The sequence below is a fragment of the Oreochromis niloticus genome, unplaced genomic scaffold (assembly GCF_001858045.2).
Source record: "Oreochromis niloticus isolate F11D_XX unplaced genomic scaffold, O_niloticus_UMD_NMBU tig00001369_pilon, whole genome shotgun sequence".
Lineage (NCBI taxonomy): Eukaryota > Metazoa > Chordata > Actinopteri > Cichliformes > Cichlidae > Oreochromis > Oreochromis niloticus.
Genome location: NW_020327369.1, coordinates 6,990 through 14,068, shown reverse-complemented (window position 1 = coordinate 14,068; position 7,079 = coordinate 6,990). Strand labels below are relative to the sequence as shown.

Below are 7,079 nucleotides of genomic sequence, written 5' to 3'. Positions count from 1 at the left end.
AACCACAACAACAGCTGCTCCAACCACAACGACTGCAGCACCAACAACAACAACATCTGCACCAACCACAACGACTGCAGCACCAACCACAACCACAGCTGCTCCAACCACAACGACTGCAGCATCAACCACAACAAGTGCTTCTCCAACCACAACGATTGCAGCACCAACAACAACAACATCTGCACCAACCACAACAACTGCTGCTCCAACAACAACAACAGCTGCACCAACCACAACAAGTGCTTCTCCAACCACAACCACAGCTTCTCCAACCACAACGATTGCAGCACCAACCACAACAACATCTGCTCCAACCACAACGACTGCAGCACCAACAACAACAACATCTGCACCAACCACAACGACTGAAGCACCAACCACAACCACAGCTGCTCCAACCACAACGACTGCAGCACCAACAACAACAACATCTGCACCAACCACAACGACTGCAGCACCAACCACATCCACAGCTGCTCCAACCACAACGACTGCAGCATCAACCACAACAACAGCTGCTCCAACCACAACGACTGCAGCATCAACCACAACAACAGCTGCTCCAACCACAACGACTGCAGCACCAACAACAACAACATCTGCACCAACCACAACAACTGCTGCTCCAACAACAACAACAGCTGCACCAACCACAACAAGTGCTTCTCCAACCACAACCACAGCTGCTCCAACAACAACGATTGCAGCACCAACCACAACAACTGCTGCTCCAACCACAACGACTGCAGCACCAACAACAACAACAACATCTGCACCAACCACAACGACTGAAGCACCAACCACAACCACAGCTGCTCCAACCACAACGACTGCAGCACCAACAACAACATCTGCACCAACCACAACGACTGCAGCACCAACCACAACCACAGCTGCTCCAACCACAACGACTGCAGCATCAACCACAACAACAGCTGCTCCAACCACAACGACTGCAGCACCAACAACAACAACATCTGCACCAACCACAACGACTGCAGCACCAACCACAACCACAGCTGCTCCAACCACAACGACTGCAGCATCAACCACAACAAGTGCTTCTCCAACCACAACCACAGCTGCTCCAACCACAACGATTGCAGCACCAACAACAACAACATCTGCACCAACCACAACAACTGCTGCTCCAACAACAACAACAGCTGCACCAACCACAACAAGTGCTTCTCCAACCACAACCACAGCTTCTCCAACCACAACGATTGCAGCACCAACCACAACAATTGCTGCTCCAAGAACGACAACAGCTTCAAAACCACAACAAGTGCTTCTCCAACCACAACCACAGCTGCTCCAACCACAACGACTGCAGCATCAACCTCAACAAGTGCTTCTCCAACCACAACCACAGCTGCTCCAACCACAACGATTGCAGCACCAACAACAACAACATCTGCACCAACCACAACAACTGCTGCTCCAACAACAACAACAGCTGCACCAACCACAACAAGTGCTTCTCCAACCACAACCACAGCTGCTCCAACCACAACGATTGCAGCACCAACCACAACAACTGCTGTTCCAACAACGACAACAGCTGCACCAACCACAACAACAGCTGCTCCAACCACAACGATTGCAGCACCAACCACAACAACAGCTGCTCCAACCACAACGACTGCAGCACCAACAACAACAACATCTGCACCACCCACAACAACTGCTGCTCCAACAACAACAACAGCTGCACCAACCACAACAAGTGCTTCTCCAACCACAACCACAGCTGCTCCAACAACAACGATTGCAGCACCAACCACAACAACATCTGCTCCAACCACAACGACTGCAGCACCAACCACAACAACATCTGCACCAACCACAACGACTGAAGCACCAACCACAACCACAGCTGCTCCAACCACAACGACTGCAGCACCAACAACAACATCTGCACCAACCACAACGACTGCAGCACCAACCACAACCACAGCTGCTCCAACCACAACGACTGCAGCATCAACCACAACAACAGCTGCTCCAACCACAACGACTGCAGCACCAACAACAACAACATCTGCACCAACCACAACGACTGCAGCACCAACCACAACCACAGCTGCTCCAACCACAACGACTGCAGCATCAACCACAACAAGTGCTTCTCCAACCACAACCACAGCTGCTCCAACCACAACGATTGCAGCACCAACAACAACAACATCTGCACCAACCACAACAACTGCTGCTCCAACAACAACAACAGCTGCACCAACCACAACAAGTGCTTCTCCAACCACAACCACAGCTTCTCCAACCACAACGATTGCAGCACCAACCACAACAATTGCTGCTCCAAGAACGACAACAGCTTCAAAAACCACAACAAGTGCTTCTCCAACCACAACCACAGCTGCTCCAACCACAACGACTGCAGCATCAACCTCAACAAGTGCTTCTCCAACCACAACCACAGCTGCTCCAACCACAACGATTGCAGCACCAACAACAACAACATCTGCACCAACCACAACAACTGCTGCTCCAACAACAACAACAGCTGCACCAACCACAACAAGTGCTTCTCCAACCACAACCACAGCTGCTCCAACCACAACGATTGCAGCACCAACCACAACAACTGCTGTTCCAACAACGACAACAGCTGCACCAACCACAACAACAGCTGCTCCAACCACAACGATTGCAGCACCAACCACAACAACAGCTGCTCCAACCACAACGACTGCAGCACCAACAACAACAACATCTGCACCACCCACAACAACTGCTGCTCCAACAACAACAACAGCTGCACCAACCACAACAAGTGCTTCTCCAACCACAACCACAGCTGCTCCAACAACAACGATTGCAGCACCAACCACAACAACATCTGCTCCAACCACAACGACTGCAGCACCAACAACAACAACATCTGCACCAACCACAACGACTGAAGCACCAACCACAACCACAGCTGCTCCAACCACAACGACTGCAGCACCAACAACAACAACATCTGCACCAACCACAACGACTGCAGCACCAACCACATCCACAGCTGCTCCAACCACAACGACTGCAGCATCAACCACAACAACTGCTGCTCCAACAACAACAACAGCTGCACCAACCACAACAAGTGCTTCTCCAACCACAACCACAGCTGCTCCAACAACAACGATTGCAGCACCAACCACAACAACTGCTGCTCCAACCACAACGACTGCAGCACCAACAACAACAACAACATCTGCACCAACCACAACGACTGAAGCACCAACCACAACCACAGCTGCTCCAACCACAACGACTGCAGCACCAACAACAACAACATCTGCACCAACCACAACGACTGCAGCACCAACCACAACCACAGCTGCTCCAACCACAACGACTGCAGCATCAACCACAACAACAGCTGCTCCAACCACAACGACTGCAGCACCAACAACAACAACATCTGCACCAACCACAACGACTGCAGCACCAACCACAACCACAGCTGCTCCAACCACAACGACTGCAGCATCAACCACAACAAGTGCTTCTCCAACCACAACCACAGCTGCTCCAACCACAACGATTGCAGCACCAACAACAACAACATCTGCACCAACCACAACAACTGCTGCTCCAACAACAACAACAGCTGCACCAACCACAACAAGTGCTTCTCCAACCACAACCACAGCTTCTCCAACCACAACGATTGCAGCACCAACCACAACAACATCTGCTCCAACCACAACGACTGCAGCACCAACAACAACAACATCTGCACCAACCACAACGACTGAAGCACCAACCACAACCACAGCTGCTCCAACCACAACGACTGCAGCACCAACAACAACAACATCTGCACCAACCACAACGACTGCAGCACCAACCACATCCACAGCTGCTCCAACCACAACGACTGCAGCATCAACCACAACAACAGCTGCTCCAACCACAACGACTGCAGCACCAACAACAACAACATCTGCACCAACCACAACAACTGCTGCTCCAACAACAACAACAGCTGCACCAACCACAACAAGTGCTTCTCCAACCACAACCACAGCTGCTCCAACAACAACGATTGCAGCACCAACGACAACAACTGCTGCTCCAACCACAACGACTGCAGCACCAACAACAACAACAACATCTGCACCAACCACAATGACTGAAGCACCAACCACAACCACAGCTGCTCCAACCACAACGACTGCAGCACTAACAACAACAACATCTGCACCAACCACAACGACTGCAGCACCAACCACAACCACAGCTGCTCCAACCACAACGACTGCAGCATCAACCACAACAACAGCTGCTCCAACCACAACGACTGCAGCACCAACAACAACAACATCTGCACCAACCACAACGACTGCAGCACCAACCACAACCACAGCTGCTCCAACCACAACGACTGCAGCATCAACCACAACAAGTGCTTCTCCAACCACAACCACAGCTGCTCCAACCACAACGATTGCAGCACCAACAACAACAACATCTGCACCAACCACAACAACTGCTGCTCCAACAACAACAACAGCTGCACCAACCACAACAAGTGCTTCTCCAACCACAACCACAGCTTCTCCAACCACAACGATTGCAGCACCAACCACAACAACATCTGCTCCAACCACAACGACTGCAGCACCAACAACAACAACATCTGCACCAACCACAACGACTGAAGCACCAACCACAACCACAGCTGCTCCAACCACAACGACTGCAGCACCAACAACAACAACATCTGCACCAACCACAACGACTGCAGCACCAACCACATCCACAGCTGCTCCAACCACAACGACTGCAGCATCAACCACAACAACAGCTGCTCCAACCACAACGACTGCAGCACCAACAACAACAACATCTGCACCAACCACAACAACTGCTGCTCCAACAACAACAACAGCTGCACCAACCACAACAAGTGCTTCTCCAACCACAACCACAGCTGCTCCAACAACAACGATTGCAGCACCAACCACAACAACTGCTGCTCCAACCACAACGACTGCAGCACCAACAACAACAACAACATCTGCACCAACCACAACGACTGAAGCACCAACCACAACCACAGCTGCTCCAACCACAACGACTGCAGCACCAACAACAACATCTGCACCAACCACAACGACTGCAGCACCAACCACAACCACAGCTGCTCCAACCACAACGACTGCAGCATCAACCACAACAACAGCTGCTCCAACCACAACGACTGCAGCACCAACAACAACAACATCTGCACCAACCACAACGACTGCAGCACCAACCACAACCACAGCTGCTCCAACCACAACGACTGCAGCATCAACCACAACAAGTGCTTCTCCAACCACAACCACAGCTGCTCCAACCACAACGATTGCAGCACCAACAACAACAACATCTGCACCAACCACAACAACTGCTGCTCCAACAACAACAACAGCTGCACCAACCACAACAAGTGCTTCTCCAACCACAACCACAGCTTCTCCAACCACAACGATTGCAGCACCAACCACAACAACTGCTGCTCCAACAACGACAACAGCTGCACCAACCACAACAACAGCTGCTCCAACCACAACGATTGCAGCACCAACCACAACAACAGCTGCTCCAACAACGACAACAGGTGCTCCACATGGTGGTGCTACACATGCCAAAAAATGATAAGATTTTAAATATAGAGTCAGAAACTGTTAAATGTTTGACAGTTGTTGGAGCAGGCCTCCGTGATTTCAATGATCCTTATTTCATTAACCTTAAATTAACACTAATGTAGTGTTTCATGTCACTTTATTAAAAAATATATTTATACAGATGTTAAAGAGATTAACAGCATTTCATCAATCTGTGTAACAGCTTAAAAAATAGAAGAGATAAAGTCTCTTTAATAATACCAGTATAGTGGGGCATTTAAAAACCTGTAATCTTTCATTTTAACTTCAGTCCTTTCATTGTTTCTCTCCTGATTGCAGCTGGAGCCCTTCAGTGTCAAACCTGCACAGATCAGACATGTTCAACCACAGTAGCAAATACATGTTCTTCAGAGACCATGTGTGTTACAGCTACTATTTTAGGTAATCTTTTCTTCATATTATTTCATACAGTTCAGTACATTTCAATACCTGTGGGGCTATGTGTGCTTTCCATCAACATTAATAAAATTCATCATTAAAAATATTAAAATTACTTTGCAGCTACCTCATCTGGAACTACGGCAACACAAATCTACAAGGCATGTGCATCTTCCTCCCTGTGTCCAACTACGGGCTCTCAGACATTTGCAGTTGACCTGGGTGTTCAAAGTGCTCTTGCATCTGTCACGTGCTGCAACACGGATAACTGCAACTCAGCAACTCTGGCTGGTAAGTAGAAATCAGTCAAGTTAAAGACACATAACAGAACAGACATGACAGAAAGGGATAAGAAACAATATTCTGATATCTGCTGAAATATTCTTTTCTAAATGAAATGATGTTCTTTTCTGTTTCAGCCCCTACTCCTCAGTCAAGTAACGGCCTACTATGTAACTATTGTTCCACCTCTCAGTGCAACACACCATTGCAATGTCAGGGAGTGGAGGACCAATGTTTTCATCAATAAGTGAGTCTTCAACATGCATACTTTAACAAAAATCATCTTTAAATTTGGTTTTTGCATAAAATAAATTCAACAAACATTCTTTTTTTTAGACTGTCAGGAAAACCATTATCAAGCATTTTATCTGTATTGTAATGAATGTGATTTTGTACTTTAAATCTTTAAAGATGAAGATTTGATAATCAGTGTAGGAAATGATACATATTTGTCCACAACACATAAATATATTAGTTAAGAAGTATTCCCGAACTTTAAACAAAAATCAATATTTGTAGCATGGAGGTACTGATTAATCTGTCAGTTATTGTCATGACTAATCATTTGTATAAAACAAGAGCTGAAAACAAGAGATAAATGTCCACTACAAAAGAGCAAAGTAAAGAAAATACACATGAAAACATCAAGAGGAGCACTTTGATTTCTTGATGATGGAAAAATCAGTTACCTGCTTTAAATGGAAAAAAACACATGTGATAATAGAACAC

The 7,079-nt window shown here is 47.9% G+C and overlaps 1 long non-coding RNA gene across 1 annotated transcript; it reads left to right on the top strand.

The window, feature by feature from the left end:
* The first annotated feature begins 5,925 nt into the window (after positions 1 to 5,925).
* LOC112844762 (uncharacterized) lies at positions 5,926 to 6,533 on the top strand. The gene is made up of 3 exons (XR_003217510.1): positions 5,926 to 6,071; positions 6,192 to 6,359; positions 6,488 to 6,533. It is a non-coding gene; the product is annotated as an uncharacterized LOC112844762 (long non-coding RNA).
* The last annotated feature ends 546 nt before the right edge of the window (positions 6,534 to 7,079 follow it).